Here is a 12,668-nt window from a genome sequence, read left to right as displayed (position 1 = left end):
CCACGTGCTCAGGAAAAAGTGTGGTACTTTTTGAGCACTGTAAGAAAAAACTCTTTTTGCTACCAAAAAATTGGAGCAAAAATGGAATTTTATAAATGTTTCCAAGCATCGAAGCAAAGTACTTTTCCCGTGCTACGAAACGGCTTCTAAAAAGCACTTTAATATATTCTCTCTTCATAGCAATCTTCTTTAGGCACTGCAGTCTGCTGGGCCTTTTGAAGCATCTGACGGCGCTGCAGTGCAGTCCACTGAAACAAGCTCTGGTTTAACTTAGACATCAGCAATTTAGAGTCAGAGAGCTCTTCACCTTTCCAGATGAAGTCGTGGTCTAGAGCTTCTTTGGCGTCGATGCGTTTCTTTGGATCTAGAACCAACAACTTGTCTAGCAAGTCGCAGGCGTAGCGATCCTTTATAACAGATTTTAAATGTTATAAAACCTGTAAAAATTACACAAATTACATATTATGTTTTTTTAAGATCAATAGATATAAACAATGTTTAATTTGCTATAATCTAATTATTACTACCAATGCAGCAACATTATTTTACAAGATCCTGGAATGATATTGTTATTATTCGTGTCTAATCAAAGGCTGTTCATATAAAAAGCATATTCTTATCCTTCTTCTGTGATTTTTCGGCAATTCTATACTGCCATAAAATGGAGACTGCAGGAGTGATTGGTCTGCAGAGGTGGCTGATGAAATTTAGCTGCGCCTGCTCTGATTTTCCTGGGAGAAACGATGTTCTGTGAAATTAAATATATTTTTGTGTCATAAATATGTCACTGTTACCAATGAAACAATAATTAGCAATTTAACAAACAATGATTTACCTTGTCCACATTTCTGCCAATATGCAACCAACGCTCCACATGTCTATTTCTGATCCGTAATTCCACTTATCGAGTAGAAGCTATGGCGGCCGGTACCATGGTGTCACCACTCGATTAGTGTACGTATTTAACTCATTGTTATCTTTTACCGTGTAAGGCCGGGTTAGACCGAAGTCGGTGATCTTCAGAACGCCTTTTTTATTAATAAGTACGTTCGCCGGTTTTAGGTCCAGATGCATAAGCTGTAAAAAGTACATTAAATGTTAGCTCCTATTTGCTACTATTCTATAATAGAGTGCATATAAGTTTTGTATTTTACGAAGCTAACGTACATACCTTGTTTACATGCATATAGTAAACCTCGTCAAGTAGTTGGTAGAGCACTTTTTTTATCTCTTTAACTTGGAATCGCACATGCTTGGCGCTTAGCAAGCAAGACAAATCATGCTTGCGAAACTCGAGAGCTAAATAAAAGCATCGTTGAATACTCTTATTGTTATTGCCTGACATGGGAGGTGACCTAACCATCTCGATGAGGCGCACAATATTTTCATGCTTTAGGTTTCTTAAAATCGTTACCTCACGGAACGCCGTCATTGGCATCTGCAAAAAAATACAGTGGTTAACTTTAAGTTTTAAAAGAATATCAAGGGGCGCAGTAGCGCCCCTGATGGCAAGTATAAGTACTAGAGTACTATACCCGCTGTCGAGCGCACCGCAACCTTATATTCTTTGAAATTGAGTTTTCTAACCTCTACAAACTATTCAAACATTTATAGCTTATTGAAATACGTTGTTTTATCAGGCAAATCAATGTTACTTTTAAAGATAATAAAAGAACGTTTATTTAAAAAAAGTTTCACAAAAAATGAACGATCCGCTATCATTCTATGACTGACCAAAATTTTGTGTTGTGTTATTCAATTTTTTCAATTTTCAAATTTTTTTTTCTGCCAACTTCCGTACTTATCCTCGAAACTTCCGTGGCGCGAAAAATCAAATCACATACGAAATAAAATGGATAAAAGGGACTTAAGGGTCGGAACTTGGAATGTCCGCAGTCTATACAGAGCAGGTGCGTTTAAAGAACTCGTAAAGGAAGCTGATAGGTACAATCTAGATTTGGTAGCAATACAGGAATCGCGGTGGCCAGATGGCGGAGTACTAGCATCGGGTAACTTCACGTACCTGTATGGGGCCAGGAGTGGGGGATCTCTAGGCACCGGATTTCTCGTAAGCAAAAGCATCATCTCGTAAGCAAAGTCTTCATATCCTTTAGGTTGATTAACATATACTTCAGACGTTACTTTTCCATTTAAAAATGCTGTCTCAACGTCCATTTGTTCTATATGCAAACCCATTTTACAACAATAAACTAATAAGATTTTTAGCGTTTGCATTTTTGCATCAGGAGCATATATATCATCTACTTCATCTCTTTGTTGGAAACCTCTAACTACTAATCTAGCTTTATGTGTACCATTCGATTTTTTATTATACAGTGTAAAGGGGGCCACCGAATGACACAAACACCTATGACCTTGAACTCGATTTTCAAGGTCATTTGAGGGTAATTGTGATTTTTTTAAATAGGAACCTCTATTTTAGACCTTGGAATCGGATAGAGCGGAAAAAATTACGTCGCAAAGGATATTTTAAGTTTGCTTTGCTGACCTTGAGAAGGTCAATTCAAGGTCAAATAACAAAAAATCTGCTAAACAGCTGTTTGTCTGGTTTTATTTTACTGATATCGAAAGATGACCTTGACAAAAGTTGAAGGGAGCAAAAGGGGCCATCTAATGACACCAACACCTTTGACCTTGAACTCGATTTTCAAGGTCATTTGAAGGTCATTGTATTTTTTTAACGGGAACCCCTATTTTTGACCTCGGAATACGGAGCAGCGGAAAAAATTACGTCGGAAATGACATTTCAAGTTTGCCTTAGTGACCTTGAGAAGATCAATACAAGGTCAAATAAGAAGTATAAGCCTAAGATTGTTTTCCTTTAAATTTTTTCGTAGAATTATCATTTTGTTATTGTAATAAACATTAAGAGAATAATTGACTTAAAATGTGATTATGCTTTGCTGACTTCAAAGCCATTTTGTAAGGTCAAAAGTGCAAAAATGCAATATCAAATGTTATGTGGAGTCCATATTTATATCCTAACTTTAGTGTTGCCCAGGAATAACGACGTGGACGTAATAGGATTGTGTTCCCTTTGGGGTGCTTGATTAGAGTGAGTCTCCTTGCCTCTCACTTTTATTATGTACAGATTTGAATGTTGGTGCCCAAAGACACCACCATTTTTTTGGATTCTATTCAGTTCTTGGGATGTTTTCGTAAGCGAATTTTTATCCTATCTTTAGCGTTACTCAGGAACGACGTGAACACAATTGGCTACTAATTTTCCTCATCGAATTTTGCCTGAATTTATTGTTGAAATAAATAATTTATTTTGTAAAGATGATGTTTCATGTTGAATTTTCCCGCGACTCATTGTTGAAATAGACAATTTTTCTAATAAGAGATCTCTTTTCATATGAATTTATCCTCTACTCATTGTTACTTACACTTAGTATTCAATAGTTTACTAGTTATTGAATAGTTATTGATTAGCCAAACTAATCAAATATCATTTGTTTAACATTTTCTCTATTTCATTCATTGACCTTTATTTTTTCTATTAAAATTTATTTATATTTATTATAGAGGAAATTTATTATAGAGGAAAAGTAGGAATGAAAGTTTTCTTTGATACGAATAAGGTGTCGGATTTTTAATAATAAAAGAGACACGTAGTTTAAATGTTAGAAGTATATATTATAAAAATAACTGAGCGAACGGTGCGCGTACAACTTATATAAATTCAAGATGCGGACTGAGCGCATAAAATAAAAATTGTGAAGATGCGGACTAAGCGCGTAATGTAAGAATGTGTAGATGCGGACTAAGCGCGTAAATAACAATGTATAGATGCGGACTGAGCGCAGTAATATTTGTAAGTATAAAATTGCGGACTAAGCGCGTAAAATAAAAATTGTGAAGATGCGGACTAAGCGCATAATGTAAGAATGTGTAGATGCGGACTAAGCGCGTAAATAACAATGTATAGATGCGGACTGAGCGCGTTTGTTGCTTCCGAACTAACTGAGAGCCGGGACCGAAGTCGTAATTGAATCAAAATGCGGACTGAGCGCGAATAGTTTGTTTACCGGGCGGGAGCCGGGACCGGAGTGATTTTGAGTTGCAACTCGAGGATACTCGTAACCTTAGGCCCATCCCTCGATTTCCCTCCTCGAGAGATTTTTGGAGGATTTTCCAATGGAAAGAGAGTTTCCTCGAGGACTCCTCCTACGCTTGGGTCTGGAGACCCCCTACTCTAACTAAATTTTCCGGGGGAGAGACCAAGATGGTTTCTCTGTCCCCGAGACAGATAGCGACGCTTGTACCATTTACAGATGCAAAAATGAATATTTATAAAAGATTGTTTAAAATATAGTATTCATGGATTATTTTTATTATTATTAGTAAAGATATTTGACTATTTTTTTGATTCGTTAAAATTTTTATTTTCAAGTATAGATTTTTAAATAAATAGATTTTGTAATTTGATTATTTGTTTAATAATTACTCTTTAGAAAATACTGTTTAAACAATCTTTTATGAATATTAGTCATAATACTCCCTATTATAAATATTTATGTGTTGTAGATAATTTTTACAGGAAAATCACGTTCAACTATGCGCCGTTTTACCCGCACTTCCCCTTCTTTGTACAAAAAGAATCGTTAAATAATCGTAAATGAATAAGGATGAAAATCTATTGCAATGCTCAGTCCGTTATACGCAACTTATCTTCTAACTTAGAAATAGCTTACAATAAAAAGTATAACAAATAGTTGCGTTTAAGTTAATATATAATAATAATAATAATCATAATAACTACTAAATTGTTGTAGCGTTCGGATGAATTTCGGTGTGTTGGTTTTCCTACATTAAACCTTTGTATTATTTATCTATAACTAATTGTATATTTGACAATTAGTAATCTTTTATTATTGTTTTGTGGCTTTTTGCAGTTTAGATTTAATTAATTTTTCCGGTCTAACTATTTGTATATATGAGTAAACTAATACTTAACATTATTTTTTATTTAACTAAGTAATTATAATTTATTTATCGCACTTGACGTTTTGATATTTGTTGACGATTCTATATGAAATAGATATATATATATATTTATTTTTTATGGGAAATCTATTTTTTTATTGTTAATTAATATTTATTGTAAATTTTGTTTTTACTCGATTTGCCATACAAGTGCGCAGTCTTAAAGAATTTATAAATGCAATTAAAATCTAAGAAAAAATATTGGTTAGCTTAATAATAAAATATTTATAATATTTCTTAATAATTAGGCAACTATTTGTTTATAAAATAAGAAGGATATGCAGTGGAAAAAATCTATTTTCGGTTAAATAACAGCAGGAGGTAGAGTGGTTTTAAGATTTACATGAGAGGACAAGAGGGAAAAGTACAGATTTTCAGTGCACGTGCGCGACTGTAAACAGATAACATCGCCAGATTTCCGCCCCGCCCGAATTTTCCCAACGCTTTGAGTCGTAAAACTGGGGACAAGTAGGGTGATATCTAGAATTGTATAGTTTGCAGCTGGCCCTGTTAGACTATAGTTTTAAGAAAAAAATATACTCAATGACAATTCGAGATGCGCGTCTCCGAAGGAAACCAGCGACACTCGAGATTCTACTTGATTTATTATAATTTTTACTAAGAAAAAGGTCTCTGGGAACGGAAAAGCCGAAAACCCAGAAACTTGTAGGTATATCGCGGAGAGATTACTTTTTTTTCATAGGCAAACGGGATGCGCGTGCATATACAATCTAATGTATACACATCTTATCGTTTCGTCTGTCGAGCATTTCATATTATTTTCTGAGAAAGAAATTTTGTTTCTAATAAAAAAAAAGACGGCGACGTTACACCCCCACCGAAAAACGGTAGCTTATAGAATGAAATGATAAGAAGCGAACGTAAGAAAACTATTGTCAACCGCAGTCCTATATCACGAATGTTCAGTCCAGACTGCGATTATTGAGATCAGACTTACAAGGAATGCAAAATAGGAATTATGAGGTTAGAGTGAAAAAGGTTTGATTGGTGGCTGCTTTTGGCTCAGAAGTAGTAGCAAGAGCGGTATATGTGGTCTCTTGACGTGCAGATGGTTGTGGAGGTATAGTTACTTCCGGTACCTCAATAGTGTCACTGAGAGGTGTGGTTGATTCTTTTCTTCCCAAATATAATAATAAGTGGGTGACTGAACTCCAAATGGCTCCAAGAAGGTGGATGGACCATCCGTATACTGAATGAAGTGCATAACCTTGTATGGCTACATCGATCAGTAGTTTGACGGTGTGGATGATCATGAGGATGGCGATGACTCCAGCACTAAAGGTACCAAAAGCCATAAATTTCCCCCAAAGACGATCCCATGTAGAGGTGATGATTCTCTCGACCGCTCCTTCATTCAAAAGTTTTACGATTGCGCCTTCATTATCCGCGACAGGATGTCCACGGATTTCCCTGGCTATGTCGTTGATTAGTGACACAGTTTCCACAGGGAACATGATACGCTCGCGTAACTGTTCCAGATCTTGTTCGGTATATATGCCACTGGTGGCAAGATCGGCTGGACTGGTATATTCCCAGGTGGGTCATGTTAAGGGTTTTAAAATCTCTGGCGTATGGACCCTAGTTGGCTTAGGTGTTAGTTTATACCAAGCCTCATCAATGTAGTAGTAGACGGGTAATATTTCGTTGCACTGAATTTTAGTACCAGTAGATTTTAGGATGTGTGTTCTGGGTGTCATGTAGTAGGTTTGATTATTATGCTCTACTGGAAGTTCGGCATAACAGCTTTCGTCTTGATGGAGTCGTACCCCGACAGGAATGCATTTAATTATGTGTACTACTTCTCCCGCGGCAACAGCCATGTAGCCAGATCCTTTCATTAAGTCATAGGCAAATTCATCGGGAGCTTGGGTAGCAATGGAAAGGGAATTCTTTAAAGTCTGACGCTCCAATTCACACTTCTGTGTTAGAACATCATAATACAATTGACCGATTTGTTTTCGTATGTGTTTTTCAACATATACGAATTTAGAATTTACATACGTGAAAATGTCGAGATTAGCAACGTCCTTTTCCGATTTTTCGGCAAAAGATCTGCCAGCGACTGTATTAAAAATGAATATTTTAGGGTGCTCGGTTGAGGAGATAACGTATCCACAAATTTGCTTTTTTCCAGTGACGGATAGTGCAAAAGTGATTTGATTTGAAGTTACTGAGTATAGCTTTTTCTCGTGGTGTGGGTAGTCAGACGCGTATTCTGCATATCCTTCGTACAAAACTGTATATCTCTTAAAGTTACAATTATCGCTGGGTAACGTTTCCCAGAAACTATGGCCGCTAGTAAGGTCTAAACATTTACGATCTGTGAACACACAGCTAATTCCGGAATCTAAGTGAATTTTATTGTCACTCAAAGATATGCGTGCTCTATGTGTTCGCAGGGTAATTCTAATTGTGCCTTGCACAACCACATTATCCCAGGTACCAAACGGGTCAGAGTATTGAGTTCCCTGGCATGAACCATCAGGTGTGAGCGTTCCGGCCAGGGTGATAGGATGTACACTGGTACTGTTCACTTTTATTCCGTGAATAACATGTCCAGCACCCAAAGAGAATGAACGATGTCTATGTAAATCGTTACATCCTTCACCGGATATTTCAAAAACATACTCATTCACCCCGTGTGATACCGCAGAAGTGTGGGAATGCATGCCGCAATACAATACAGTACGACGAATTTCGATCTTGCACTGCATTACCGTTGTCTCGTGGAAGTCGTTTAATTGTAGAAGCTGAATATAATGCTTCGTGGTGTTGATGTAGATTTTGGGGATGTCACATTCGGCCACATCTCGAAGAGATAAGGTAGTTACGCTCATCTGTCGTGAGCCGCAGTCATACCCTATTAGCCCTTGGGCGGATCCTATTATTAGGAGGAGTAATATTCCTTGGATAGTCATAGTTCTTATTTTGGTTCGTTCGTTTTTTTTTTTTATTTTCTGTAATCAAAAAGTACTTTAGTCATAGTGCATATGATAGATTAGATTAACTAAATACCGTTTCTATATCAAGGGTTTTTTTTTTATTTTTTTCATTCGGGGTATTACAAATATAAGAAGTTCTCAACCGATTCGTATTTACTATTTTGTTTTTCTTTTTCGTTACTGCGATTCGAACCTTATTGGCGTCTATTACTTCAATAATTTTATAAGGTCCAAAATACGGTTTTTCGAACTTTTTTGGTTTATGCCCTCGTAATAAATAGACATAATCGCCTAATTTGAAATTGCGAGGGTTAAGGTGACGATCGTAGTATTTTTTCGAACGATTTTTAGATTGCACAAGGTTATCGTAAACTAATCTGCGGATTCCTGTTAAACGCGTGACTAAATCTACAATATATCCATTGTACGTAGGCAATAAATCGCCTTCTCGTAAAGGATCGTTCGATGGTAGACGTGCAAGCTTTCCAAAGACAACTTCAAAGGGAGTATGCTTAGTACTTTCCTGTACACAGGTATTGTAATTTAGCATAGCTATTTCTAACCAATCGTCCCATTCATTGTCCTTGTCAATGTACATTTTTAAAAATTCGCTTAGCGCATGATGTGAACGTTCTAAAGAGCCGTTGGATTGTGGATGAAAGGCAGTCGTACGAATGCGTTTAATCTTAAATCTTTTAGCTATACGTCCCATTAATTTACTAAGGAAATTTTGTCCTTGATCAGTTAGTACAACTCGTGGTGCTCCGAAAATGCATATAAAACGCTTTACAAAAGCATCGGCTATTGTAGAGGACAAGGTATTGACTAACGGAACAGCTAAACAATATTTGGACAGCTGATCTTGCATTGTCAATATATACTCAAATCCGTTTTTGGTTTTTGGCAAAGGACCTACTATGTCCATAGCAATTTTATCGAATACAGTGCCTGGAGTATCAGTGATGACCATTGGTTGCTTAGTTTTCAATCTTACTAACTTCTTTAGTTGACATTCCAAACACTGTTGTATCCGTCTTTGAATATCATCTTTTAGATTCTCCCAATAATAATTCTGACGGATTCGATTAAATGTTTTTGATACTCCGCGATGTCCACCTATGGGCGAATTGTGTAATTCTCCAAAGATTTCGTCACGTTTGTCAATAGGTACATATTGTATGGTTCCTTTGCAAATGATGATTTTAGTATCGGTATCAAAGAAAACAGATTTGATCTTAGATAATACTTCATTCCAATCAAGGTTTTCTATAAATTCACTACGAGCTATATTAATGATAGGTAAATTATTATCTATAACAAAATTTTTAACTTGAAATAAGGTTTTAGTAATATTTTCTCTAATTTTAGATAAGGATTCTGATTCAGGTCATCTAATACATAAGGATATAAAGTAATGGTTTTTAGTATTTCGTTTTTTACAATGTATAGAATTAATCTCTAATTTGGTTGATCTTTCAATTTTATTGGAGTCGATTAAAAGTTTAGCTCCTTCATCACAAGGTTTACCTTCCGAAGTTACAAAACAAATAATCGTTTCCTTCCGAAAATTTACTAAATCCTTAACTTCTACGATTTTACTCTTATTGTTAGTTTTATTAGTTTTAATAGTTAATTCGCTTTTATCTAAAGTAGTTACAGAATTAGCAATAGGCATATCGACCGTGGGTACGCTTCCGTTCTCCTGAACATTCGAATGGCTCCTATTACTGTGCCCATTCAAGGTTCAAAGCCGGAGTTTCATTCGTACTTTTAGGTTTAATGGTCTTCGCGTTTTTCTCCGATTCTGCAATAATCTGGGTAATCTTATCTGCTAATGTTTTTATATTAGTATTGTTAGTTTCCTTAGTATTAGTAATTTTCCTAGAACGACCTCTTTTCCTTTTAGGCTGAGGTTTTAACTTAGGTTTAGTTTTATAATAAATTTGGGTTTGTGTCTTTATCGGTGTTTTAACGATTAATCTGTCAGTTAGCTGAGCAAGTTCATTTTCTAAACGTTTTTGTCTTCTCGTAATTACATGAACATCGACGGGTTCTATTGGATTACGGGAGAGAGCATCGGCGTTAGAATTTAATCTGCCTGGCTTATATAATATCTCATAATCGTATTCCGATAGTTTGAAACGCCATTTCAAAACACGAGTGTTTAAATCAGCGGTCCTAAACCATACTAATGGTTGATGATCAGTGATTATTGTTATTTTCTTTCCATAAATATAATCCTTAAATTGTTTAACACAATGTATCATGGCTAAAGCTTCCTTCTCGTATACTTCGTAAGACAATTCGGGTTCTCGTAGTACGCGAGAAGTATAAGCGATAGGTCTGTCTTTACCGACCTCTCCTTGAGAGAGTACTCCTCCGACAGCTATTCCTGAAGCATCGCAGGTGACTATGAAAGGTTTTGAAAAGTCCGGATAACTTAAAACGGGTGGATTGCATAGAGCATCTCTTAGGGTAATAAATGCTTTTTCGCAATCGTCAGTCCAGATAAATTCTATATCTTTTTGTAACAACCGCGTTAATGGCTTGGCTATTTTTGCAAAATTTTGAATAAATCTACGATAATAACCAAATAAACCTAGCATCTGTCTGATATTTTTCACATTTTTAGGACGTGGGATATTAGCTACTGCTTCTAATTTCCTAGGATCAGGTTTTAAACCATCCTTGCTAATAATATGCCCGAGGTAGCAAACTTCCTCTTTAAGAAATTCGCATATCTTTAGGTTTAGTTTGAGGTTACGTTGTTCTAACCTTTCCATGAGTAAGTTCATTTTTTCCTCATGTTCTTCAAGCGTATTGGCAAAAATAATTATATCATCAATAAACGAATACAGAACCTTACCTTGTAGGCCTCTTAACGTATCGTCCATAAAACGTTGGAACGTCGCGGGTGCGTTACGTAAACCGAACGTCATTCGAACAAATTCGTAGTGTCCAAAAGGAGTTGAGAAGGCAGTTTTATGCGCATCGGCTGGGTCCATTAGAATTTGGTGAAAACCGGAAGCTAAATCTACGACAGTATAGTACTTATAACCGCCAATAGCGTCAATTATTTGAGAAATCGCCGGTAATGGGTAAGCATCACTAATTGTAATTTCATTCAGCTTCCTAAAATCAGATACTAATCTATAGGTAACTAAACCGTTGGCGTCTGCCTTTTTAGGGACGATCCAAATCGGCGAATTAAAATCCGATGTGGACGGTCGTATTATACCGTCATCAAGAAGTTTTTGCACTTGAAGAGTAATCTCATCTTTCAGTGAAAATGGGAACTTATACTGTCTAACATTTATAGGTACATCAGTAGTAGTAATTATCTTATGCTTGATATTAGTTGCCGAACCTAAATGTTGGCCTTCTAAGAGAAATCTGTTTTTATATTTATTAATAATTTTAAGAACATGTGTCTTTTCAACACCCTGTAAATGATCTAACCTAAGTTTATCTAAAATTGACCCGGTATTTACATGAATGTCGAAAACGCGAGCCGTAGGCAAGTCAAATGGATCGTATAACTCAACTTCTTTGTTATTAAATAAATCATAGCATTCATCTGATTCTTCCTTAGACGGAGCATCCAAGTGAAGGTCAGTGAATATTTCTTGTTGATTAATGAAAAAGATTTGTCGCTTTGGGCATCGTTTTTTATACATAGGCAAATTAGGATCTTCTCTTAATATAGCTATGCTGTTACTTGAATAATAATCCTCTAAATCGGTCATCTCTTCGAAATCGCTATAACTTTCTAAATCCGATAACATACGATATAAAGATTCAGTTGAGGGATTAGCTATTGTGCTAGAATCCTCGCTTAACCCTAACTCCGAAATATTCTCTTCGCAATTAATGTATTTCCTTTGGAAAGTATCTGTCAAGGAAGTTTGATTTTCAGTTTTGTGGGAAAAATCTATATCGGACACACCGTATTTTCTGGCGCGTGGTGTAGGTGATTGTAGTAATTTTTCCATTTCCGTAGCATTGGAGGAATCAAAATCAGATACGGTATGATCATAACAAATAGTGGCAAGTTTAGATCCGACTCGAAATTCATTCTTTTTAAAATCGATTGTACAATGGGCTAAAAAGAAATAAGCGGCTCCTAAAACTCCTTCACATGGAATACCAAAGTCGTCGGGTACAATATGAAAAATAGTTTTCTCCCCGAAAATAGTTATTTCCGCAGTTCCTAACGTTTCTGTAAGTTCGTCACCGATTCCTTTTAAATACGCGAATTCAGAACGGTTAATTTCGCAATTTTCCGGTATTAAGAATGACTTCATAATATTAGCTTCGGAACCAGAATCTAACATTAATCTACCCCGTCGATACGTAGGTGGATTAATTATATCAATAAATGGCAAAAGTGATTCTTGTCTATCAGATTTTATATTAATAATTCGACCGACTTCAGATTTTATTTGCGGATCGTTTCGTTTATAGAAGGTCATGACTTTATTGTTTAAGGTAAAAATTCGTGAATTGAAATCTATTTTCGCGTGATAGTCTCTGAGAAGCGCAACTCCTAAAAGACCATCAGTAGGTATTTGAAATTCATTCGGTACGACGATAAAAGTCACTTCTACTCCTAGCAGTAACCATTTATACGTACCTAACGACTTTGTGGAGCTAGGTCCTATACCTCGTAGATTTATTATTTCGTTTTTTTGAATT

General features: G+C 36.0%; 1 protein-coding gene across 5 annotated transcripts in view; it reads left to right on the top strand.

Annotated features, from left to right (window-relative positions):
- The window catches only part of LOC100119391 (potassium channel subfamily T member 2), a 240,894-nt gene that overhangs the window by 31,978 nt on the left and 196,248 nt on the right, over positions 1 to 12,668 (top strand). The window lies entirely within an intron of this gene.

The sequence above is a fragment of the Nasonia vitripennis genome, chromosome 2, assembly GCF_009193385.2.
Source record: "Nasonia vitripennis strain AsymCx chromosome 2, Nvit_psr_1.1, whole genome shotgun sequence".
Lineage (NCBI taxonomy): Eukaryota > Metazoa > Arthropoda > Insecta > Hymenoptera > Pteromalidae > Nasonia > Nasonia vitripennis.
This window is presented reverse-complemented; position numbering and strand designations above follow the sequence as displayed.